At 39.0% G+C, this 27,176-nt stretch overlaps 1 long non-coding RNA gene across 1 annotated transcript; it reads right to left on the minus strand.

Moving 5' to 3' along the window:
• LOC134562695 (uncharacterized) lies at positions 1–26,295 on the minus strand. Its single transcript, XR_010083244.1, has 4 exons — positions 26,200–26,295; positions 16,730–16,821; positions 14,599–14,654; positions 1–370 (listed from the first exon to the last, which is right to left on the minus strand). It is a non-coding gene; the product is annotated as an uncharacterized LOC134562695 (long non-coding RNA).
• Positions 26,296–27,176: the final 881 nt, after the last annotated feature.

Raw genomic sequence — 27,176 nt, forward strand, 5'->3', positions numbered from 1 at the left:
GAGAGGTAGATTCCCTTTTCTGAAGGAAAAGAAACCCACTCACTGAAATCACCAGAGAATTCTCAAAAGATGAACAGAAGGGAGAAGCCAAACTGAAGACAATGGCAGCAAAACCAAAGGAGAAGTCAAGGACCCACCCAGGTCCGAGGAGTGGCCCTGAGTCCTGGGGCCCCAGAAGGCCCTGTGGTCCCTCGGAGGTGCTCGATGGTAAAGGGAGCTGCTGTTCCTCCTGTGGCACAGATCTGCAGTCACTCTGGCACAAATCACAGCCGGCCCTCACTGCTGTTTCTCTCTCCCGCTGCAGCTCGTTTGCTCGTGAGAGGCACTGCCAGTGGCATGATGGTGAGCACATCTGGCCTCTCCAGAAAACCTAGGAAAGAAAACTCTGAAACAGGCATATGACACATGCTCCCAGTTACCACCTTCTCCAGGCTGGTGCAGGAATGTCAATATGATCTCAGCTATATGGGCAGTCAGACTACAGACTGCCAGCATTGGATTGCAGCCCTTGATGCAGAGAGTTTCCATCTTGTGCCATAGGCCTGTACACGGAGACCAGCATCCATTTAACATTTAGCATTTCAGCAATACAAAAGCTCAGCAAAATATAAAGAACTTTCCCCCCCTTTTTTTTTTTTTTTTGTATACATATGCTCTGTTTACTTTTGCTGTCATGCAAATGTCATTAGAGCGAGGGGAGATTGAAGGCATCATTGCATATTATTATCACTTACTGTATCACCTTGCTGCTGATGCTTCCATTTCAGATTCAAGTAAAGAAAATCAAAACTATTAGAAGCAGCTAATAAAAACAAACCAAAGCTACTGGAGTGTGATGAAAGCAAAGGAAGATTATTAATGTGTTGCAGGTACAGGAGAGAGATGCAATTATAAGATTCAAGGGGGAAAAGGCAGACAAAAACATCTACAGTGAAAGTCTAATCCTTTGAAATGAATTCATTTCATAAATACTCCTATCTTTTGAAGTTTAAGATTCACAGCAAATATCACTGCTTGTCAGAAAAGCCTTGACAGAACACACTTTGAAACACTCATCATGCAACTCCAAGGATAAGGTAGGGATTAGAAAGATTGTGTTTTCTTTTTACTTTCTTTTTAAGGTAGCTATATGCATTAAGATCATTATCACCCTTTTAAGGGCACATTTCAAGGAAATAAAAAAAAAATAGTTGTGAGGTTACTTTGTTTCTTTCTTTTTTTTTTCTCTGTTTACAAAAGAATCCTATGATCTTGACCACTAAAGTGCACTGAGCTGTTCGCACTGTGTAAAACGTGTACACTGGGTCTCCTTCTAAATCAGACACAGATCAAATAGCTCCACAAGTGAATGAGAAAAATCAACAGTATCTGCAAAAAATACTGACATGGAGAAATTAACAGGTATGCCAGAAAATGGGAAGGTAAAGTAGCAAGGAGGGCAGATGATCCAGAGCCTGACTGTAGACTCCTGTCTGACATGTGGAATCCCCATCACTGGGCAGCTTTATGAACTGGTTAGTGAGGGATGGGCTAGACTAATGTCTGAAACACATCCAGTCTGGCTTGTCTCTGATTAATATCTCTTGTTTGCATTACAGCAGACTGAGCCAGGAATGAGGACCCCCTCCTATAGCCCTGCACACACAGACCTTTATTCCAATAAGTTTAGAAAGGCTGGAGACCACTCACAAAGTCCACATAATTTATTTTAAATGCTAAAGTTCCATGAACCTCTGCAGTAAGGCTTGATCACAATTGCTTCTAGGTCCTTCCTTTTCCATGTCTGATTTAGCAGGACCTACCCAATTTAGCCTCAAAGCCATGAAAGTAGAGGGCAGCAAGCAGGAGATGGGGCACTGCATACCCAACCTGAGACGTTCACAGGGGGATCAGTGAGCCCCAGCTGCCACGGGATGTGGAGACAACAGCCCCTTCAGCCTCACCTAAAGCCTAGCAAGCTTCTGTAAGTTGCTACCACCTCCTGACCATGAATTCAAGAGCTGGTTTACAGCAACAGCGCTTCCCCACACAGTATGCCTCAGCAGAGCTAGTTCCTGCACAAGAAAAAGACTCACCTATGTGCTGTACAGTCCTCTGAATTAAGTATCATGCCTCAAACTTCATTCAGTTTTTATCTGCTACATAGCAGCAGCAATAATGAAGTCAGAATTTACACCCACAATTCCCTCAGACAAGGAGCCATTTGGGATAATATTCCTCTTAAAATCACAGATAGCTTAAGAGGGTAAAAGAATATTTCCAGAAAGCAAGCTTCAGAAACTATCCTGAATAAATACAGCAACACTGATATTTGCAAGTGATCCTATCTAGATGACAAAACTAATGCATGACCAAATCCCTGTCCAAGCTGCTGTTCAAAGGGCAAAGGCAGTGCACACACATACTCCTATAAAGCTGTGTATGGTTCTCTACAATCCAGCTCACAGGTGTGCATACACCAACTCCCACCTATCCTACTCCCTTAAAACAGGCTGGATCACATCAAAGGAGCCTGTCATCAGGGAGTCAAGGAGCTGCAAAGACTTCCTGTCAGACGGTAAGGAGGACAAGACGGTGACAAGTGTACCATCTGGCAATTTACTTTTCTTCCCAGACTTCAGCATACAGCCCAGATTGAAAAACCTGCAGGAAATCCTTCCTGCACCCACTGCCTCTCAGCTTCTGTCACTCTCCTCCTCAACACAAACAGGGCAAGGTACAGAGACCACAGGACGGCGCAGAGCTGTTGGTATCGCTGCAGCACACCCAGAACTGCCTGTCCAATTTCAGCTTAACTGTGGTGTGCTGTGGCATTCCAGGCTCCAGAGCCTCAGGCAGGCAGGTGGTGCTCTTGGAGGCTGCACAAAAAGCACGTCACCAACAGTGTCATCCCACTGGATTGCAGAAAGAAAAATCTGCTTTGTTCTGCATGCAGTCACTTTAGAAATCAGGTTGTTGTTGTTCTAGGTAAGGCACACACCTCAATGCAAGAAAAAGGAGAGAGAATTAGGCTTCATTCATGAACTGGAGACAAGGACCACAAACATTACCTTCGGCTTCATGGTTGTGAAGCCACAGCCTGTAAACAGCCTAAATCAATGTTTGAAGATTCAGCTTGACAAAATCCACACCTAGAGTCCTAATGATTTCAAGTGTCTAAGCTCCATCTACTTAAAACCTCCACTCATATTAGAAAGACAAGGGAATTGTTTCTGTTTGTGAAACAAATAGATACAGATAGTAGCATATAAAAATATATATTACAAGTCTAGTTAAAGGAGAAGTTTCTGGTATAGGACATGAGAGGTTTATTTAAGAAATGGCTTAAAATATGATAAGAGGTAAAGAACCCAAAAATCAAAACCAAACCAGTTAATGAATAGTATACAATAACTCTCAAAAGATCTTTATTCTGCAAAATTTTCTAAGCACTTTACATTTTTAAAAAAGTTTCAGTGGCCAATAAGAGTTGATATTAGCCAGCTGCATTATTCAGTCACAAGCATTATACAAACAGAAAGAAATGTTACAATTCCAGCAGAATCCAAACATGCAAAAAAATCTTTTGCAGTGAAGCTTCCCCATTCCCCTGTCTTTGTCACAAATAATTAACTGTCCTTTTAATTAAGGCATCATTGCTCAGATATCAGCTTCTTTTTTAAAATACTGTGAGAGAGAAGAGTACCAAAACTCTGACAAATTTGATGTATTACACAATGGTGTGAGTTGCATAGGACTTGGATGATGCACACATCACAATATCCAGCTCAGTTCTATTTGGTAGTTGCATCAAATTAAATACAGAGATTTGTCAGATTTCACTGAAGTTTCTGCTGCTGTAAATATTAAAAAAACTAGAAGAGAGATAGTCATGTAACAAGAACATGTATTAAACCCAATATGATTTCAAGGAAAAGTGGTTGGTGATAGCACTCAGAAAACCCAGCTGATTGCTTAACAAAAAATTATATTTATGGGACAATAAATGCATTCACCCAGCTATCACATAGTAGCACTTTTTGATGGGCTTTAAGCTGTGTCTTTATAAAAAACTTCATTAGGCTACTAAGATCTTTTCACATTATCTTCAGCTGGAAGAGCAGCAATAAATCAGCTCATTGTTTATGATCCTGCTCTGATCCATGACAGCTGAAATTATATATTTAATTAAAAAAAAAAAAAAAAGTAAGTAGTGAATCAAATACAAGCTTTTTCAGCTGTGGAATTACCTCAGAGAATTAAGCTGGTTTGGAATAAGACCATCCTTTTAGCAAATTAGTAAAGAACACAGAAAATATTTAAACTACAGGCCAATCCGAACTCACCTCCCTATATAGAAAACACATTTACATCCCAATACAAATAAATAAGTATAAGGGAGAATTTTACTTCAGTTTTACGATATAATATGCTAATCTCATTACAGTAGATTTTTGACAGGATTTAATAAGTTTGGGGTTTTTTTAACTTAAAAGAGACACAAACTTCCTGCACAGCTTCCATAGATCTTCCCTTGTAATTTGCTCTCAGAATTATCTAGATAAATAGAGGTACATTTATCCATACAGTATTTGCAGACTGTACATTTAGACTAAGTGTACTCTGTGCCAGGTTCATACTGCCTCCAGTACAGAAGCCCCACATCTGTGTTGGATTTATGTTAGGGCAGCACTGTTCTCCAGCTATGTCCCTCTAGTTCTTAGCACAATGTTAACAACATTTAGGCTTGTTTTCTTTCATTAATTCTTTCATTTCCACTTTCTGCAGCTTCATGTGCCTTTCCCAGGTTCACTGAAATGGAAAGGCATTCTTCTGTCTTTTGACTTCTCTACCAAACTACATGGAGAACACTAAACCTATGGGAACCTTCTTTCATATTTATCAGTTTGGACAGATCATGTTTTCTTTTCCATGTTTTGTTTTGTTTTGTTTTTAGAACCCCCAGACCATCTTCAGTAATATCAAGAGGTGGTATACTCCCTTAAAGCATAATTCTGTTTGTTTTTTGAACAAGCAGATGAATTATCTTCCCCACAATAGTATTGGTAGATCTTTCTGTTTTAGAGTTTATCTTGCTTTATTTATTCATTGAAGTATTTTCCCTGTTCACCTCTCTAGTTCTCACTGTACACTCCTTAGATGTAGAAAAGAAGATTTTTGTTACCCTCATTTAAAAGAACTTTTGAGTAATATCTTTTTTGTTTGTTCATTCAGTCTACTTCTCTGCATGTAGTAACTAGATTTCCTGGTTTTGCTTCATTGTTCTTTACAATTCCCTGACTCCTATTTTCAGTTTGCTGTCATATATGATTTGATTTTCAATCTTCAGATGCTCCTTTTTTGTGATACCATTCCCCATCCCAGATGGCCAAAAAATATGTTCATTTGCAATAACTTTGTTGCTTTATTTTTCTTTTCCCTACCTTCACAAACTTTCTAGCACCATTCTCTTTTTTCAGGGTGAAACATGATCAGAAATACTATTATTACCAAACTTCCAAGGTCCTTAGATTTTCCTCTACACAAAGAGCATAAATCTTCTTAGTCAACCAAAATGCAATCATTTAACTTTTATGGGGTCTTGTTTAAAGAGTGTGTCATGATCAGATTTTCCCATCTTCCTCCCCATCTCAAAAATGGAAAGTTTAATTTTTGCCTCTCTTCTTTGTCATTCATAAGTCAAACATTAGTTTAAGATATGGCTTAGAAGGGTGTGCAGGAACCACCAGGAACTGCTTGCAGTGTGCAGGAGGAATTCTGGAGGACATTTGGGAAGGTGACTGTGTCACAGCTTTAGCTGTAACGCAGGCAGCTAACCAGCAATTCTACGTGTTAAAAGGGGTCATGGCACACATGAGTAATGGACATCTGATCTCTAGTCACAGGACATATCAACTGTAAACGGGATTTTGACGTGGTGAAGGGGAATAAATCTAAACAGAAGAAGCATATCTTCATTTACTGGATGGAATCCCACAGTATCTCAGTAAATAATTGAAGCACATGTTAACATGAAAACTTAAACGAGATAAAATTTTAAAAACAGAACCCTAAAAGGAAAGCCTGGATACGAAAAGCTAAATGCTTCCATAATAAATGTGCATTTATTGCCCAAGGGGCACATATAAACTAGCCTAAAAGGGGCCTCCAAGATGTGGGAGATGAATCAACTCTACTAAATTAAGAGGCAGCATCAACAATACTAAATTAAGAGGCAGCATCAACTCTACTAAATTAAGAGGCAGCACCTTACCTTGTTTGCTTCAGTAATATCAAAGTACTGTGTAAATACCAGACATAGTCACTTGTAGCTTCTCTTAATCCTTTGCTAATTGATAACTCTGTTGCTCTTGCTCTACTTTGAGAGAGCAGATATCTGCAAAAACAGTTTATCTAGAACATCTCCTCCTGGCACTACCCTGCAGCCTGAACCTTAGCTAGCCTGCAGTATCCCAGCTGGATAGTGTAGGACAGGGACTGTTGCAATGGACAGCAAGATGAGATAACCCTGGCTGGTTGCAGAAGGGTTTCCCTGCACAGATAAAAAATTATTTAATATGTCACTTTCAGGAAAAGAGTGCAAAATCTAAGCTACTTTATCTATTAACATAGAGTAGCCTGCAATAGCCTGCCATGACAAAGAAGCTATTACCTCTCATCTTTTTCTAAAATCATCACTGATTTTGGTTGCCCTAGTTGCTCTACAATGGTAGGACATTAGGAAAACTAGGAGTATTGACTGGAAACAATTCCCTGACATTTACTCCATTCAGATGAGCTATTCTTTCCTTCTGCTGTCTGGTTAAATCAGAAAGCCTTATACCAAAAACACTCCTGCTCATGGTGTGGGCCATTTCTGAAACCCTGTGCAACAGAAAAGATGAAGGGAAGAGGACAAACAATGGAAAGCAAGCATTTCCATGAATCCAGCCTCTCATTTTGATTCTGTTTTTTTGTTCCTTTTTCCACTCCCCTTCACATGTATGAGTTTGCATTTGCATAAATGCTGAGAAGAAGGGTCCATAAAAATACTCATTCATATGCAAACAAGGGTATTCACTCTTGTTCCAGAAGTGTTTGCCCTCTGTTTACAAGGCTTCAGTAGCAAAATCACACAGCAGAAAAATATCATGAATTCCAGCTGGTCAGTGATATCCCACCAATAATGCTCACTAGCCCAGAGACAATAAAAACAAGAAAACAAAACCACAATGATGTTCACATTGCCTTAATACAACTAGGTAGTGAGAATAAATATACACAAATCAGACTCTGCACACACCATGCCTGTAAAAATACTGCATTTCCTGATAAGCTGGCTGTTTCATACAGACAGAGTCACATCTACCACAGTGGAAAATTCCTGAACACCTAGCTCTGCTTTCTGCTACCACATAGGCAGGCAGATATCAGCTTCAGGGTTTTGTCATTTGTTTCATTCCATGCTCAAGAGCTCAGAAAGAAAGAAGAAACTCCCTAGGGGATGGTTGGGATGCTCACTTGGGAATGGAAGCAGCAGATTTAAGTTACTAGCACCAATGTATATAAAACAAGTATTCAAACTCATTTTTCTATGCTCCTCATAAATTAGTTCACTGTTCTCTTCTGTGGCTGATAGGTCTCACTCACACTCAGCTACTGAAACTGTTAAACTTCTTCCCTCCTTCTCTCCCTTTGGCCAGAAGTGAACCGAGTGCACTTATCGTAGATCCACAGAGTTTAGGATCTACCTCCTCTTCCAGGTCTCTTGGCTTTCTGAAGGGTGTTGAGCATTGCTCTTTATTTCTGAAGTGCGTTCTTACAAACACAGGGTCATGTCCTACACAGGGAGCTCATCCCTCCTTCCTCTGTTGCTCAGATCTCCCCCTGTGGGAGGTATTGGTTTGGGGATGTATCAGCACTTTCTGACAGTAGTTTCAGTCAAAAAAGAAATAATTTTGTCTTACCATCCACATTCTTTAAGAGGAAAAGACCAAATCTGAAGTATGAGATATTCAACCCCCCACAACAAAATGAGAAGCTTTAAGTACAAAATGTTAGTTGCTATGGATATTAATCATAAACTGTGAAGGCAAAGCGTTGTTGCAGGACATTTTTCCCAGTTAATTCTTTGCTCGTAATAATTCTACCAGTGATTTCAGATGTGCCTTTCCTGCTTTCACTTTCATCCTTGAGAAACATTCTGAGAAAAGTAATTTTATTAGATAAGAGGCTATTTTAGAACCATCTTAAATAAACTTATTTTCAAAGAAACAAAGAAAGAAATGCTGGATCACATCTTGGCAGCATTCATGACAGAGCAAACATATTGACACAGATTTTACTACCAAAATTTATATTTTGCATCTGTTGTCTACAAAAAAAAAAAAAAAGAAAAAAAAAAAAAAAAAAGAGGAAAAAGAAAACAAAAGAAAGTCACAATATTATCAAAATTTTTTTTTAAATCTCTTTACAAGAAAAGCTCCATTTAGGAACCAGGATTCCACACCTGGCGTGGTGACCAGGCTGTACCTGCACCTCCCAGGAGCTCTGGCAGCCATGAGCCTGCTCCTCCACCGGTGTCAGAGTGCCAGGAAAATCTGAAAATAGCCCAGGGAATGACTTCAATTTATAACAAAAATGATAGAACACACATTCTCACAGGGACAAACCAATGGTGAATCTAACCAAGAAGGGAAAGTTAAAGTAATCAGCATTCAGAACACGGTTGCAAGTTTTCTTCATAAAGTTGAGTAAGTTCCTTTGATCAAATCAGTAGCGTTAAAGTTTTAAAAATTAAATTTTTTTTTTATTTTTCCTACAAGATTTTCTGTTTACTGGAATCCTGTTTGGTTAAAGTAAACCATTTACTCCCAAGTTTTTTTCTCATTTTCCACAGATTTGCAAAAGGCTACAGCAAGGAGCAGGAAACAGAAAAGCCTTCTATTCTGGTATGGATTTAGAGAGAGACTTGTTTTTCATTCTCTTAATTTACAGTTTGTATTTGTATGGAGTATAAGCTGTGTGAAGAAAGCAATTGATTTACAAAACAGACTACATGCAGCACATACAAACTGACTCCTCTTATCAAATAGGAAAGATATTCTCAATGCAACAGCTTGGTGCAGAAGAGCATGCTGAGCTGAAAAGCAAATACAGCTATCTGATTAATTGATTCTGACCTCATAAATATTATACTTTGGGGGCTCTAATGGAACTTCCTGAGGGTAAATTGCATGGTTCACCTCATTCATTTATATCTCTGGCTGACAGATGTACATTATGAAATGTCACTGAATATGCTGGCAATAAATGAGGTATAACATTAGCATCTTGGTTCTGTTTTCCTGAAGGAACACTTTTGTTAAATGAATCCCACACCAGTAAAAATATTATTCTCCACTATGTACACTTCTTTCTATTTTAATCAGTCTCACAGAAATATATACAGGCCTTCCAAAAACACAGATCCCCAGTAAATTAACAAAACAAGCAGCTCTTTTGTTGTGCATGTTTCCATTGTGAAGCTATATTGTTGGAGAATATTAGGCTGTGACAAGCATTTGATAGTGCAGTAGTTGCACTAATGTTATGGTTATTATCTTTACTACTGCGCAGTGAAACACAGTTAATTAAAATACAGTGAAGAAATTGCTCCCTTCGCCTGCCCACACATAAATGAGATGATAAATTTGTTGTTGTAGTCAGCATAGAGGGTCCCTTGACCTCTCTGCATGTATTTAGGCATTATTCTATTTTATTTCATTTTTTATTCTGTTGCCATTTGAGACTGATAAAACATAAAGGGCTTGGGAATAATGGCAAATAACCATGACATGTGCAGCTTAATGAAATTATATACTGTGGTGCATTGCAATAAAATTCATAGGAATATGTGCCCCACTAGTGTAAGGCATGCAAATTCCAATAAAACATTAATCCTTGCCATGAGCAGGCCATGACTGCAAAGGTAACTTTGCCAAGGAATGGGGTGAGGGGAAAGGGAGAGGAGGAGGGAGGGAGGCTGAGGGAAGGAGAACAGAGCTACTGGCAAGTGTGGTAGTTAGAAGAAATGAACCATCCCTTTGGGATTAAGCCTACCTCCAACTATCCCCTTTCCTCCCACTGTTAAAGCATAATTGTTATAAAGGACAGCACTGGAAAAACATGTAATTTGTCTCTCACTAGTTGCCGACAGCTATTGCCAGCTTAGGAGCCCAAGTGAGGCTGGAAGATATTTCATCTTGTGGTGTTAGCTCCAGGACAGCTCCTGAAGAGCAGCACAGTGGCTACTGCTGCTGCATCTCTGCACAGAGAGCAGTACGAGGGGCAGCCCCTACTTGTACTTGCTTCCCAGACACTGGCCACAGACATGGTCCCCTCTGACAAATCTTTCTCAGCAAGCTCCAAACCCGTCTCTTCAGTTTTTCAGAGAGTAGATGAAGGAGGAAGGCCAATAGGGTTGGGAAAGTGGACCATTACAGGAATTTTCTGCAAACAGAAATTGAAAATAAGTGACAGAATTTGTGCCTGCTCTGCCACTACATGTGTGCTACTACATCTTTATTGATTTACTCTCCAGCACAGACTACAGCTGGACTGTAAAAGGGCCACACAAAATACCTCTGCCTTTGCATAAAACCACAGAAGTCAGCTGTCACTTCAGTACTTTTTTGGCTGAGTTTATGCTTTCAAAAAGGCTAGAAAAACGTGTTAGATACAAAGAGCACCATCTAGCACTAAGAGCAGGAACACAAGGCATTGTTTTTGGAAAATCACCTCTGCTGCACACTGTGAAGGCTCTGCAATTCGGCTCAAGGTGAGAGCAAGGGGAGAGCAGTGTCCTTGGCAAACAAAGATACCTGGGCTCCAGGAACATGGATGCTATGAGAAGAACTCCTTGCTCCAGTGTAGTTTACTTTGCCCAGTCAAAGTCATCAGTCAGGCCTTATCAGAATCATCAGGATTTTTTAAAATTTATTTTGCTGTGCTTTGGATTTTTTGTTTTCTTTGTAATTTAAAATACAACAGTGAGGGTGAGGGTAAGCAAGTTGTAAATTCTGTGACACTGGCTTCTTGTTCAGATTTGTTCTCATCTCTGTTCTGTTAATGACTCTGTGGTTCCTAGTTGCAATGTTTGTGTGTTAGGATGTTTGCTAACATACCTGTATATTAAAACAGGAATGGAGATATGTTAAAGATCAGTAAATAGGACTTCTACACCAGAAAATCTTTAGAAGGTGTATACACTAAGATGTAGACAACTAAATATTTATATGGAAAAACAGAAACACAAATAAGAAGTACAATTATGGTTATATTGAGTTTCTTTCCTGTTTACATTTTTCTATCATTTAAGAATACTTGTGTCTTCTGCTTCTATCTTGCACACAACTGAGAAAAACAAAACACAGAAAAATAAAAATAAAGAAAATAAAAGCATTTTACCAGTTTCTGCCTAAATACCAACACACACACACACCTTGAGTGATACTTAATGTGGAAAAGACAAGAGAACTACCCCACACTGCCTCATAACAGGGGACATTATCCTGTGTATGATTTCCTGGCTGATAAACCGGGGTCCAAATTACACAGTATCCAGTGCCATGAACCTAAACTTTCCAAGGCATTACACTGGTCAGCTCCGAGGTTGCTCAGTGCCTCCCTCTCACAAGGGGCACAGACAGAGTTTTGGCCTGCTCCAAGGTGTTGTACACAATCAGGCTAGTGAATATGACACCAAGCTGAAAACTGATAATCCAGTGCAGCAGGGAGCACTCAGGTGAACCAAGAACACTATCTTAACCGTGGCATGGGGAGCAGATCACTAGCAGCAGAGAAGTCTGCTTCAAAAATATTAACCATATCACACTTGTACTTAATGTACAGTGTCTAGACAGTATTGACTGCTTATGCAGACCACCCTCCCAGGGACAGCTCTCTGAGACCTGAAGCTGTGCTGCTATGATTAAAGCCTAGAGTCTTTTGGAAGTCACTTGGTTTTACACTTAGCAAGGCAGCTCCATGCACTTCCCTAACATAACAGGTGGAAGATGAGGAGAGGGTGAGCCATCTCTAAACAACTCTGAGCAAATTTACCTGTTTTATAAGGCATCATAGCTGATAGAAATTATGCTCTATTCATCTACACAGAGCATAATTTCTTTTTCTCTTAAAGTGTCAAGTATACTGGTTTATAATTTTGGTCCCTAAACATCAACAGTAACCTTTAAGACAAGGACATATCAGTACTTTTTATTTTCATGTCACAGACCATGTTTGCACTATACAGACAAGCAGAGATTTTTCACTCTATAGCTTTACTTTTCATACTGATTTGGTGTTTTATTTTCACCACAAACCACACTTCTATAAATGGCCCAGCCAAAACATCATTAAATTTGCCTCCAGCAACCCACCCTGCTCTAAGATATAAAAGGCAAGGAGCCATTAAGCTGTCTTACTGCCCCAGATTTGTCAGCTTCTCTTTGTTTCCCTCAGAAATCAGCTAGTTGGTGTATCAGGAAGCAAGTCAAGCTGTGCAATAGTTGGTGCCTATTGTGGCACAGGAGGAATAGCCTCACATATGGTATCAGTTTGGCCAGCGGTGCTTCAGGAGCTGAGGGCCACCAACAGTGTCATCCACCTCTTAGTATTGTTGTTGGGCAGCACAGCAGACATATCATTCAAAGGGTGCCCTATTCTCAAGGGACACTTATATTAAAAATAAATTTTAAAAAATCCCCAGGCTGTTCTTTACTTTTAAAATACCTGAAATGTACTGCAGTGTTCTTCCTTTTAGAGCTGGTACCCATACTCTTATGTTACCCTTTCCTCCTTTCATGCTAAGGACCAAGAGGCACTGAGTAGAGGGTATTTGCAGTGTGATCTCTCTCTGCTGTTTGTGATTCTAGAGATGCCCAGATAAGGTCAGAGCACAACAACATCTGGGCAGCTCAACATGAATACCTTTGGAGGGAAGGTCAAGGAGAGCAGAAAAAAAAAAATGAGACCAAATACTTTCCAGAAGATGAGAAGAAGAAAACAAAAATAGTTTGAGAATCTAAGCTGACAGTCTAAAATGCTCAGCAATAATGCTAGCAGTGGTCCCCTCACAAGAGACAAAATAGCATAACCTGGAAACCAGCAATAGGTGTAAACATTGTTTAAAATTAGGGTAAGTATCTATGATGAAGAAACAGAGCCTTTCTGAGATGGTGAAGGAGTGAGCATTTGGCAGACACCAGTCAGTGGTGTACTCCTGTGGTAGCAGAGATTGGCCATGCAAAGCTAACTTACAGGAGCACAGTAAAATTAATAAAAATCAAATTAAAATCTTTGCATGGAAGAACAATTTATTTCCCCTCTCTGACCTTCCAATACCCCTTGAAGAAGTAAACAACAGCATTCCTCTAAACCTCTAATCTTTCCCAAATGAAACCCCATTATCTAGCATCAGTTTTTTTTCAAGAGTAAACCATGGTGAGGCATAGGGTAGTTACAGCAAAAGCAAAACAACAAACCTTAAAAGAATGTAAGAGCCTTTTCTGTAATACTGACTATGAGCTCCAGCTCTCCAAAGAGACTCAAGTGAATTCTACTCAAGCATCTTTGAGCAAGTTAGCCTGGGTTTAAGCTAGAGAAGATCATGTATACTGAAATACCCATAATTAGGCACAGCCATTTCCACTTCGTGTCATGGTCAGCAGAACTGGTCTGACTGTTGCCTTTTCTTCCCCTCTGGACTAGTACAAATGCCATCTTCCTAACCACAAGAAGATAAAGAGAAAAAAATTAAATTGATATATATGCACACACACATATATATATATAACCTCTAAAGCATGAATCTTTGTTAACTCCTTGTGAGGCTACTTATTTTCCCATTGCCTGGGTCAGCATTTGTGATCCGTTATTTTTGAGTAAGACAGACAGACAGACAGATAGATAGATAGATACATAGATGTGTATGTGTATATATATATATATATAAATATATATCTATTTATATAAAACACACACCTATGACAGTAGGTTACATATATCTCTCTCAATAAATCTTCAGTGGAATATAATGCCACAGAGGTTATGACAAGCTATTTTCCTGATCCGGTGTTAAGCTTACTAGCTTGAGCTCTGTCCTAGTTTGTATGCCACCTTCCAACTCATAACCTGATGGGGAGCTTACAGCAAAGCTAAACACAGCTGGGCAGAAGCTGGGTCAGCTTTGGAAGGCAATCAGCCACAAAGCAACTGGATCCAAGGTCAGGGGTTTGGGCCATCTTTGGTAACAGCTTGTAATATACCCAAGGGGATGCTGGAAGCAGAACATAGTGAAGATATTTGTTCCCAAAGCACAGAGAAAGAAAGAAGAGGATCGTCATGCATTCCATATGTGCCAAGAGTGGGAGAGAAGATATCAGTCATTCACATCATTCACAAGGTAAGCCCAAGAGCTGATGGAAATGAACTCAGTTGTTTGTTTGGAGGTCGTGCATAGAGGTGCCTAGGCAAACCACAAAACAAATAAGTTCACTTGCCTTCTGAAGCACGAGCCTAAATACCCAAAAAAAGTATTGGCTCTAATAATAAAGAAAGAGAATGGAGAAAACTCACAAACATTGCTCATCTTCTCAGAGACAGGAGCCAGCTTTCCACTTTAGAATTGATCCCTATAAGTAGAAAAGTACCAAAGGAGGGGAAAAAAAAAAGTCATATCCTTCCTTTGAATACCTCATTTCAATGTATGTATCCTATCTGCCAGGGAATTAAAAGAAGAGAGGCAAATACTGGAGATTTGCATAAGTTACACTGAAGCAGAGATGCATGCTGGTCTTCAAAGTAGCAACCTTCAACGTGACTTCTTCTTCCTTCCCGGCTCACTCTTTTTTTTTTTTTTTTTTTTTTTTTTTTTTTTTTTTTTTTTTTTTTTTTTTTTTCCCCTTTCATGATCCCCTCCCCGCCTGCCTCTCTGCAGAGTTGCACGGAAAAATGCTGCCATCCAGCGGCATTCCCAGAAAGAATTCCAGAGACTGGGAGTTAGGAGGGTCTGGAGAGCAAGACCACAATTTATCTTCCCAGAGCAGAGAAGCAGCAAAGCTGGTTCAGAAGATGCAGTTTTAAGACCTACTGGCACTCTCACTGCCAAACATCATTATCTCAAATCAAAGATATGATGTCTCTAAGGATCCTGCAAAGCACATTGATTATTCATTACTGAATCCAGTTTGCTTACAGGCAAACAGACTTTCTGTAGCTGATGAACTTGAAAAACCCTGATTTTATTTCCCTAAAATATATATTTATATATGTATAAAAAATTGACCAAAAATTCAAATATCTAATTTTATAAATGTAATGAGAAAGAAAAAGCTCTCAAACTATCAAATTTTTAATGAAAAATACTTCATTTTCTTTAATTTAGAGTTATTTTCCCAGTACTCAAAAATTACAAGTTTCTCAGACCGAAAAACTTGCAGTTTGCTCACAAGTTGTAGCAGACTGATTTTTTTTTTCCTTAGGAATATTTAACATTATTCAATAATTTACTTGATGACAAATGTCCACAGTCTATGAATTATAATTTGAGTTATCTAGGTTTTTACAATCCATTAAGGCTTTGGACACCTTTCCATCACTTTGTTAAAAGCTTGAAAATACCTGCTCCATGTCAAGAAACTGTGTGTATAAACAAGTAGTTCCATAGCCAATGTCGCTGCCTGTGGAATGGAAAGAGCAAAACCAATCCAAGCAAAACTTGCAGAGAGGGTCAGCAATATGCAAATTTTAGACAAAAAAGGTGGTTGTTTATTTATCTTAGGGTGAAGGGATTTTGTATAACACTGCAATAACACTCAAAAACACACCTGTGCAAGATGAATGCACCAAGCTGTTTGTGAAAATTTAGCCTGTTTGTGGGCCTTTGTTTTGACTGTGCCCTTAGGAGTACATGCTCATATAGCACATCCTGGTTGTGTCTGCAGCTTGAGTTTTTGTGACCTTCTTGCTCCGTTAATCTCCTCTGCCAGAAATTCCAAACTTGGCATGAATGTCAGTCTGTCATTCAAGACAGGGTTTTAAACTTAAACATCTGCTTCCAGAGATAGGCACAGCTCTCTCTCCCTGCCCTCTGCCCCAAGGAGTGAATTTGGAACACTTTCCATGGCACTCCCAGAGGATAGTGCCTCCCAATGCCCAACACCTAACATCCTGCCCTTGGATTGTCTCCCATGGAACAGTGGAACGGTGACCCTCCCTTTTCTCCCTCCTTTGATTGACAATGCAATCTATCAGGAATAAAACTGGGGCGGGCAGGGGGAGGTGTTTTGGTTACAATCAGTTATTTATATTAATATTCACCATTTTGCAAAGTCTTCTCTCACAAGCTCAACTTTTCAGTCTCTTTATAGACTGAGTGCATAACTGCTCACTGCAGCCCCAGTGCTACACTAATGAACAGCCCCACCACAGGAAGCAAAAGGCTGACTGGATCATCCACACAATTCTCCAGTGCGAGTAGATGCAGTCAGACTGAGGGGCTGGCTGGGTTTCTGTCTGCCATAAAGACTTCTTTCTTAGACTGTCAGCTATGGGGTAAAGCACCAAGTCTAGATTTCCAGGCCACGGAAATCCATTGGTATTCCAACCTTTCATACCATACTGAAGTCCAAAAGCTCCACTGAACCATAGAAAAGACATTTACTTCCACATGTACCCATAAAAAAAGCAAAGATAGAAAACTACTTACCTCACTGTAAATATGCATCTTGGTTTCTGCTTCATGTATTTCATTCCCAGTATAAACCATTTTCCGTAGTCCCATTAAATTAAGCAGCAGGCCTGCGTGTAAATTCAAGATTTTTTTTATTACCGAAGCCTACATTTTCCATTCATGTAAAGCCTATATAAATACTTCCATTTTAAATCAACCATATCACCAACCAAAAGGCTCAGCTTTAAAAGCAAGGTCAATATATCTACATACACAGACCTATGGACCTACATGGACATGCTCACAATAAGTGGTAAAGGAATGTGTATTCCATACATGACAGAAAATGGAATAAAATGGGGTTAAATCTACCGCTGACCACTCCCTATGCCTGTTTGTTCAAATAGTCTCTCTATCATTTTCCCCTCAAAAAAAAATATTCCATCCTTGTCAACAGCTGGCTCCCTGCTGGCTAGATATTTTGCAAAATCCTTTATCATTCCTGTTTACTGTGTGTCTATTCTTTGATTAGACATAACTGTACTCTTCCTAGAGGTGATGTTGTGGTATGTTTTAAAAGAGTGAAGAATTATCAAAATATGAGAAGGCTGTCCTTTGGGCCTATCCAAAGCCATAAAAATCCAGCACAGCTCAAGAAAAGAGAGATTTATATTTCATGAGAGACTCTTTGCCCCTATTTTTACACATCCCTTTACTCATGAGGGTTGCATGAGCCAGTTTCTGCTAATTTAGCAAGAGCTGAGAGACCCAGACTGTTAAAACATTCTGTTTACTGGCCTGCAAAAGGTCATCTCTTTCAATGGCTGTCATTAAGCCCATTACTGCACAATTTAATCATAGATGCTTAGAGAAAACTCTTGAAGCAAAATATCACAATCAACATGTCTAAGTGTATTACATAATAGATAAATAGAATGGAGGCTTCCAATTTTCCGTCAATACTACTGAGTAAATTATTTTCTTGAGTAGACTAATTACTGTGAAATATCTCAACCAAAACCTCTCCTACACTCCATCTATCAGTCATTTACTACATGCATCCTTGTCAGAAGAAATATGCACTTATCTGCTCCATTTAGAATAATGAGACTAATGAGTTTATAATTGTTATTTACCAAAATCCTTTATAAAAAGTAATGAGGGAAATGTAACTGTCACATCAAGTAACCAGAAAAAGACATTCCCATGGGATAGCCTTTGGGAATTGCACTGCCAGCAGTGGAAATCTCACATTTTGGACACAGTCACAGCCAGTAGAAGGAGCATTTTACAGTCTTTCTAACTGATGGAGTAAGAAAGATGTGGGCTCCCTCCTTCCCAGGATGCTTTTGCTGAGTTATGCAGAAACATGCAAAGGCAAATCACCATGAGACTCAGAGCCATTCTGACACCACTAAATCATACCACACATGTAAGCACTCCTGTCACAGGTAGCAGAGCATTTGCACACCACCAACAGTGCCCATGCTTGCCTCTCACTTTCAGTTCATAGCACTTCATTCTTTGAAGCACTTTGCAAACACTAAGGATTTTAAAATAAATAAATAAATAGAACTGGTATAATAGAATGAAGACCAAGTCTGGGGGAGTGCTTTGCCCAGGACTGTAAGCAATAAATCAATGCACTGCAAGATATCAATATAGTCAAACTGAAAACTCAAAAGACATCTCACATCTATGACAGTACCACAGAGGAAACAGTGAAGGCATCAACAGACACCTTTACATTTAAAAACACTTCTATTTAAGATCCTTATTTCAAAGTACTCATTAATTATCAACCAAAAAAAAAAATCCACTTCAACTGAAAGAAAAAGATTTAAAAATCTTAAACCTAAAATCCTAATGGGCTATTCCAAACAGTATTATTGGTTTGGGGATGCATTCCTTCTCAAGACATCAGATACCAGAGCAGAGAGCATGTAACAAGTAGAAATAAATCTGGAACTGGAGCTAAAGTGAGATTCGTAGAATATACCAATGGGTTATCATATACTGCTCCAGTTTATAGATTCTTTCCAAGGCATCCAGCAGTAATTTCTATTGAAAACAGATAATTTGGTCTGAGAAATACTACTGTTTTCCTATTCTGAATTCCTTCTCCCTCGTCTTTATAAGCTCTTTGCAGATGACTAAAAAAGAAGAGATTTGAGATTCCATACTATAAGAATAAAAATATTTTAGAAGAGGCAAAACTATATGTAGGAACTATGATATCTCTTTTTCTTTGACCTTGTGTTATATACAGAGTTAGACAATTTCACTGCATTGTTTATACTACAGAATGAGAATCCCTAAAGAATTATCAAAAGAGATATAACCTAATAAAAATTTCTGTATTTGAAAAGTTGCAACTAATACATCCCATGTGAGACATCAGCTCCACAGATTTGATCATTTTTGGCTCACCCTGAGTCAATTCCTGACTAATCTGAACACTAAATTATGCAGTTTACACTACCACTAAATTGTTCATCAGGAATGGCCACAGGTAGGAAACCCCTTCCAATGACAAAGGTAGCACTTGCAATAGGTTTTTGATCCCAGCTTCACGATGAAAGATTTCCAAGAAAATATGTTGATTTGTTTCTGGTTTCTTTGGCAAGACGCCATCTTTATCAGATGAGAAAAGACTTCTTGTCTCAGGTAGTTACCAACACTGAAGCACCAATAGCACTTGTAAAAATATTTTATTAATATGAATGTTTTCCCATTAAAAAATTGATCTGGTCAAAAACTGCACTTTTTTTTATAACAACGTGCCTACCCAACAAATCCAGGAATGAAACGTCCATTTCTTATATTTAAACCACTGTGGAGATGTTTTGGTTAGGATTATCAATTTATACTCTTTCAAAAGTTAAATATTACCATTAAGGTGGAAAACCTTCTTTATAGAACTGTGTAAATAGGAATTAATTTTATATCATAAGCAGAAATTTGATATGGTTTAAAAAATACTAAAAAAGATGAAAAAATTATACTCAATACCCATCAATTCTAGTGTACATCTGCTTTATGATTGCTGTGCAGGAATTCTGCGAGTCTATCTACAAACAATTCACATAGAAAAACATTCTAGAAATACCCTCATCTCTTTGCAATTTATTTCAAATGCCTTTGTTATGAGGACTTTGGTTAACAAAATAGGATAAGTGTACAATTTGAAGACAAGTGTTATTATCAGAACTTTACTGAGAGTGTCTCAACAACTGACTATAAGAAAAATAACAAAAGACACAGAAATAGGATTTACATTTTCCAGCCCAGTCCTGCCCTTACCTCCTACACCTACAAAAAGTCCTTGACTACTCTAGCTGAAGACACTACCCCATTTGAGGAGCTTCTAGCTTTGAAAATTAAAGAAAAAAAAAATTAAAAAGCAGCCTTTTCTAAGTCTCTCCACCTATGCTTGTGAATTCACCTGAGGTTAGCAAAAAGCCAAAAACATAAAGGTCCTTTTTTGTTTTGCTGCAAGAACACCATATGAGAAGAGTAGCAACATGGAATTGTAGATTCTCCAGGATTTCTTCATCTAAAACCCAAGTGACTAACTTTCCACGTTGCTGCTTCCAAAAACTTTGCCAAGCTCCATCGTAATACTAATTCTATCATTTTTAGAGTCATTAGAAATAATTAATATTTAGCACCTATAATTTTAAAATGGGACAACTGAAAATGATGTTCAAACCTAAATAAGAACATACCCCACATTGGCTTGAATGGCAGGGCTTTAGTTAAAATAATGCAGAGCTTTACTAAACTCTGAGAATATAAGGAAGATATAAGAAATCTCAAAAATGGACAGAGATGTATTTAGCAATTTTAAAAACTAATATTGCAATAAATTAAAGGAAGAGGACCCTTCACAAAAACTGTGAAATATATACCTCAAAGTCTAGATACAAAATACATTGTAGATATGAAATTCCTCTTTTATCTCTAGGCAGTCATGTCTATCTCAGCAACAGTGAGCATAATAATCGTGCTTATGAAGTGGATTCATATTCTTCATGCCTTTTATGAAGCCATTTGTATATCTGAATACTTAAACAAGCATTTCTATAAACAAACAGTGACTATTATATCTCCTCTTATTATTATATCTTCTCTATTCTACAATGTTGCTCCTTAAATTACTCATCACCTGAAGCTTAAAACAATTCAGTGCTACTTTGAAGCTGGCGAAAAACAGGTTCAAATTCTCTTTAAGAACAGAGGATGAAAAAGTAATCCCAAATTTGTCAACAGTGGATTTGATCCAAATTTCAGAAGTTTATGGATGCTGAAAAAAATAAACTGTTACTCATATTCTCATAGATTGTTTTGTTAGGGGAAAAAAATATAGTTTACTACAGGCATAGGATAACCCCCACCTGGAGATTTGAAATTGTCAAAGGTGCTGGTCAGTTGCTTTGGACAGCAATGGGGATCCCAGTGATTGGAGTCTGTTGCAAGTGACATCTCCACCTGGGTCAGGTGAGACTCCCCAGACTGTGGTTCTGCAGATTCCTTCTATCCAGCTGCTCTATGGCCTAAATAACCCCTCCAGTACATGAATGATCCATTGCTATTGTCTTGTTTCATAGAAAACACCTCCTACCCATCTTACCTTAGTAAAAAATACAGTACTTCATGATCACTTCTGAATCTGTAGAAACAGCTTCTACTGATTCACATGCATCTTATAAAGGCACAATTTGGTCTTTTTCCCAGCAGGAACCACCTGGGTGTCACTGGGACACCGAGATTCTTTATTCAGCATATTAATAATGGTATTTAAGCAAAGAAACTGGTCAAAACACAGGAACAGCTACCTAGGGAAAATCTTCAGCGCAGTCTGAAAGGTCCACTTGGAAAGCCCCAAATATTTGGTCAAATATTACTCCATAATAGATGTCCATAAGAGATCTAGTAGTTCAGTCAATGACTAAGTTTCAAATCATTTCAGTGTCCCAGACCTGTGCATTACCTCCTCTGCAGAGGTGACTAACCAAGGAGTTCCAGGACTGCCCAGGCTGTTAGAAGACTGAAGTGCAGGCATGCACACTGGCTACAATTATAACAGAACAAACTTGATTTTTATTTTTATTTATAATTTGAATCCCATAGCTCTTGCAACAAAACCATCACCAACAAAACCGGACAGCTACAGTCAAAACCGCTGCATGGATGACCTGAGAAATCCGTGCTTGCCAGAGAATTCATCCCCTCCACTAAAGACCACCATGGGGCTTGCCCAAAAAGCCAGCATCTCAATTGCAGCACCATTTTGCAGAGGAGGAAGCAGGACCCTGTCTTGCAAAGGAGAAAATTTGTTCTCACAGCTCGATGGTCAGATTACCACATGAGATTCCTTAGAGCTCAACTCTCCTAAATATAAAGATGTACTAAACAGAACACAGGACACTGAAGAAAAATGTCAGTATCCCTAGGAAGTAAATGGCAATGTTGCAAAATTTTGCTTAAAATAAAGACATTTCTCAGAAGGGCCATAGATATGAGTATCATCCAGCCAGCACTGGATTTTGTGAGCTGAGGAAAATATGTCTTACATTTATGAATGGTTGCTATTTAAAGGAAAGGAAACATATGGCAGATCTTATTTCAGGATTAGAGTGTTAAGACAGGTTACAGTAGCACCCACAGTGCCTGACTGCTAACATGACTAAGGACAGCCATATGACAAAGCAAGAGAACTGTGTCAGTCCTTGTTGCCTTTTCCAGTACTTCATATAAATGTACTGGAAAGGTCAAAAACAGACTATATTTGCATTTCACTTATCCTTCTATTCCAGTTTCAGCTCCATGAACTAGGCTGAAGGAGACTTATGAAACATTAGACATTTAAAGCATGGGATAATCATGGTAAGGCACTCAGACACTTGGACAATGTAGAAGTCGTTCTGCCAGAGTCGACAGCTCCCTATATCAGCTCCTGAGAGGCAAGGACATGCATCTCATCTGCACCTGCATAAAATGGAGTAATTGCTACTTCACTATGGTTAACTATATAAATACTGGAGTGATCCCAAAACCGTAAGAATTTCTTAAGCCTTTGGAAATCAGGTGAGTCTTTATCCACTGCTGCCAAGATACCATTCTTCTATTGAAAAATAAGTTTAAATTCTTAATCTTCATTCCAGGCAATACTTTCCAACCACAAAGGGTCATTGCACCAAAAGCAATGCATAGCCTGAGGTTTGTAGGCATCTAACTGGAAAAAGTTAAGAAAATATGGCTTTCCATGATTTAAGAGAAAAATTAATTACTGTATTCTTCCCATCACAAATTATAATCTTCATTTTTCTTCAGATTTAACTACTGCATGAAATAGAAAAATAAACAACCCCAAGCTGTTAGCATAAAAACTGAGTTGTTCTGTCTAGAGAACCGAAGCCTCTGGTTACTGTACCAGAGGGAACCTGACAAACCTTTCCTTTGTCTGGCAGCATCAGATTTATAATCTGTGTAAGGCGCTGGGTCTAGATTATTTCAGATTTCTTTTATTCTCTATGAGCAACAATACACAACAAGAGGATTTTCCAGACAGTGATTTATTTGCCAAACATTTGAACTTTATTTAATGCTTTCAGTAACAACTCAGCAATCTGCTGCCCACTGTTAATCTGACTCCATTTTCTGGAAGTTGTATGATTCCTAGTCTGCCATCTTTGATCCTCCCCTTGGATTTATCCTGCTGCCCATTAGCAGAGCTGCTGGTATTCCCAGCGAACAAAATTATTTAATCTGACTGAGCATACCAACTGAAGCTTCTGCTTAAAGCACAGATTTGGGTACTTAAAAGAGGCAGTAAACAAGAAAGACTTTTGTAGAGCAATGGAATAAAATTATTTTCTGGCTCCTCTGCCAGGAGCTTGCAAGACCTGCTCCCAGGTTTGCTGTGCTGTGGGATTTGGGTCTTTTTGTACCGAAATGAATCTGAGGGACTGATGGTTTAAAACACTACCATGGGCCACGATGCACTCAGTCTAGCTGGCATCATGTCTGGGCAGAAATGTATTTCAGGCTGAAAAATGGTTCAGCTTCCCTTAGGATGACACTTGATACTTTTTCTACTCCATTCTTTTTTTTCCAGCACTCATTTTTGTAGCAACAATTCCCAAGATTTTCCTTCCACCATAACCCACACTGTGGTGAAGAGTGGGCCATGATCTTTTAGGCGTATAATGAAACAGTAAAAGACTTTTCTGCAGTTTGTTCTTGTGAGTCCATTTGCTTTTGATTACAAAGCTGTGGAAGTTATCACTTTAATCCAAATCATTTTCCAGATACTTATGCCTAAATGATGCTCTGTATAATAAATTGCCATATTTTATGTAAACAGTACAAGCTTTATGTGCTACTCTAAAAATTCATCTGTTTAATCTGGCCCTGTCAGGGCACAGGCATTTTGAATCAAGGAATGAACTATATTGTCTTGCTGTTTTCAACTTTGTGGACAAAAGCCACTTGTGAGTTCCTGAATAAGTAATGCCTTATTGCCAACACTGTAGGAAACCCTTCTATTTTTTAACATAGACAGAGGCTAAAATTACTTACAAGGCATTCACTTACATTTTTCTCCCCATAACAAGACTGACTGCAAAAGCAGCATGCCCTTCTTGCTGCTCCAGTACTTACACCAGCAGGACTGCCATGAATTGTAATGGATGGCTAATCATAACTTGTGCATGTTGTACAGCACTCTTTTTGATAGTTCCAGGCATATTTATCTCAGCTTGCAATTTACTTATGTAAGGCTGTATCCCAGCAGCCTCTTCAAAATGTTGTTTTGCTTCCAGAGAAGTGGCAATTTTCCTCCTTCAGTTTTTCTCCAAACTCCACCGAGTTACCTGAAGCCTCTGCACAGCCTTATTGTTAGGTCCTTTTTTGCACCATCCCTGCCTGTAACCCCTCTCCCACCCCTTCTTCTGCCTCCATGGGCAATGCACACACTGACAGGCATTCCCAGGTGTCCGACTCCATGCCCCAGGGATATGCACCATACTGAATATGCAGAGCATCTGATACATGGGGATAATCTTTCCAAGGAAGCTGTGCCAAAGGCACCTTAGATCCAGCTCATTATCAAATGTCACCTGCCAGGAAGGTGTCAGGCACTCACCTTTCAAAACTAATAGGCAAGTGGCATTTTTTTATATTATTTTGTTTTATTGAGAGACCAGATAATGTACTTTCTCTTTCTATGTTTTGTTTTTTAATGGATGAGTTTAAGCACACAATCTGCCTCTTTTTCACCATCTGGCAAACAAGTCAGATAACCCAATTAGTTGGATACAGAGAAAGACTAGAAATTAGGTCTAATCCAAATTTCATCTAAATTTTGTTGGAAAGGGGAAAAAATGTTACACAGACCCTGTTTTTTACTTAACTTTGTGAGGAAAATGTCATTAATTATGTTTTATCTGGCAGCAGTGTATCCCAAACAAAACAGCAGTTCAGATGGAGAAGTTTGATCTTGAGACTCTGCTTGATTATTCAGGTTTTGTGGTTTGAATTCATTTCATGTGTCTTGTCTATAAGACTTTCTATACAGCCCTTTCTGCCTTCAGCCAAATTGTTATGGAAGGTAAAAGCCACAGCTGTCAAGTAAGTATGATTTAACCACTTCAAGCTAGCAAAGAAGATGGCAAAGAAAGGCTCAGTGAAATGGAAAAGCTTTCAAGCATGACCCAAGCCACCACCTTGCTCTGAGGGGGCACCCAGCACACAGAAAATATTTGTCTAACCTGATCCTTAATTTTTTTTGGCATCCAGAAAACACTCCCCATGTAGTCCAAGCGTTTCATCAGGCTAACAGGTAGAAAGTTTTCTTTCATGCTATCAGAACTAAATGGAAGCCTATTAGCTTCCAGTGCATAAACATAAGTTAATTTCTCCCTCTCAAAAGCAGTAAGAAATACTTAGCATTACATCTTGTTATATAGTCTATATAAATAGCTAGAAATAGCTAAGGAGCTGTTAGGTAACAAACCCCATTCTCTTCATCTCTCCTATGAGGCCACAATTTCTTAATATCTTCATATTTTTGTGAGTTTTTTCTCAGTTTCCACATTAGAACAAAACCTTCTTAAACTATTTCACAAAGATTTGTATTTGCCTTGTGCTATCATGCTGTCGTTAGTCCTTACAATAAAGTACTGGAAGATGTCTACAGTAACAGGAGCCTGGAGGAGGCTTCAGAAGTCCCTCTTTAAAGGGCATCTTGCCCAAGGCATCCATATTAAGTGATGTTTCCCTACTCAGTTGCCTCCACCAGGAGTGCTGTTTCTCAGTGAGAGGCATGTCAATTTATGGATTCTCAACAGAGGCATATTTCCCATCCTCAACAATAACTGCCACACCTGGGCCACAACACTTCTGCCATTTGTCCTCTGATTTCTTCACTTGTGGATGCAGCTGTCCCAGAACAAATATCCTTTTAAGCTTACCCCTTTCCCTCCCCCAGCCCCATAGCTTACCTTAGCTACTAATGGTCAGCAGAACACAGAGCAATGCCCATGAAGGATCCTTTCTCATATGCAAGGATAGCAGGAGAGCTGGAGGGAAAAGGAGACAGCAGGTAGTTTCCAGGAGAGCACACCATCATCATTTTCTCTTTACCACAATCCAGAATTACACCACTCTATGCTGTAAGATTTGTTACTTTGCCCATCTTGTGGTGGCTCCAGTGAGGTTAATGCACAGGAAAGAGAGCAAATGAAGAAAGGGAGAGTTGCTTTAAAGGCACACAATTTGCAAATTTTTAATTCAGGAGTCCTCTACAGAAGCCACTGGGATGCAACCAGCTTTCCGGGCTATTTCCTCCCTTTGCTCTCACTGATTTCAGCTCCTTAAATTCTTCTTCACAAGGAAAATTATGACAAGGTCAGTGACTGATCAGAAACAAACTTAAGCCAAAAAAGCACACTGCAAGACAGCAAACTCTCCTGCACTGTCAGATGGACAGTGTGAGACTCTATCAAGCTGCATCCATTTCATGTGATCACAATATTTCTCTCTCTCACATCAAAAACCAAGACCCCTGACATGACAGAAAAGAGACACCAAAGAGGCATCAGCCAAATTATTTTCATTTTGCATCCAGAGGATCTCTACACAAAATGGAAACAAAATGCCAGTATTTCAAGGCAGTCAAAATGCCATCATGGCAGTCTGTCTGTCTGTCAATCTATCCAGTCTCATTGGTCCTTTGTTGTTATTGTTGACCCAGGCAGGTACCTGACAGGTCACAGTCAGCCAGGAACAGGAAGTTATTCTTTTCTGAGGCAGAGAAGACATGCAGAACGTTTCCTTTATATTCTCCACAGCATCATATCTTAATACTGCAAGTGTGAAATAGAGTTACTGATGTCCTGTCCTACTCCTTTTCTCCACACCTTAAGGAAAAGCCTTGCAGATTTAACAAGGAGGTAACTAATCACCTTGCACAGAAATG

This window comes from Prinia subflava, chromosome 1 (assembly GCF_021018805.1).
Source record: "Prinia subflava isolate CZ2003 ecotype Zambia chromosome 1, Cam_Psub_1.2, whole genome shotgun sequence".
Classification (NCBI taxonomy): domain Eukaryota; kingdom Metazoa; phylum Chordata; class Aves; order Passeriformes; family Cisticolidae; genus Prinia; species Prinia subflava.